The 512-nt window shown below is 52.5% G+C and overlaps 1 protein-coding gene across 1 annotated transcript in view; it reads right to left on the reverse strand.

The window, feature by feature from the left end:
- SHPK (sedoheptulokinase) overlaps window positions 1–512 on the reverse strand; it is a 44,361-nt gene that overhangs the window by 36,584 nt on the left and 7,265 nt on the right. The window lies entirely within an intron of this gene.

Genomic DNA, 512 nt, shown 5'->3' on the forward strand with positions numbered 1-512 from the left:
CCTGTCATCCCAGCACTTTGGGAGGCTGAGGCGGGTGGATCATTTGAGGTCAGGAGTTCAAGTCCAGCCTGACCAACGTGGTGAAACCCCATCTCTACTAAAAGTACAAAAATTAGCTGGGCGTGGTGGCGGGCGCCTGTAGTCCCAGCTACTCTGGAGGCTGAGGCAAGAGGATCACTTGAACCTGGGAGGCAGAGGTTGCAGTGAGCTGAGTTTGCGCCATTGCACTTCAGCCTGGGCAACAAGAGTGAAACTCCATCTTAAAAAAAAATATATATATATATACGGCCAGGCACGGTGGCTCACGCCTGTTCTCCCAGCACTTTTGGAGGCCGAGGCAGGTGGATCATGAGGTCAAAGGATCAGGACCATCCTGGCCAACATGGTGAAACCTCATCTCTACTAAAAATACAAAATTAGCTGGGCATGGTGGTATGCGCCTGTAATCCCAGCTACTCGGGAGGCTGAGGCAGGAGAATCTCTTGAAACCGGGAGGCGGAGGTTGCAGTGAG

This window comes from Mandrillus leucophaeus, unplaced genomic scaffold (assembly GCF_000951045.1).
Source record: "Mandrillus leucophaeus isolate KB7577 unplaced genomic scaffold, Mleu.le_1.0 Scaffold212, whole genome shotgun sequence".
NCBI lineage: Eukaryota > Metazoa > Chordata > Mammalia > Primates > Cercopithecidae > Mandrillus > Mandrillus leucophaeus.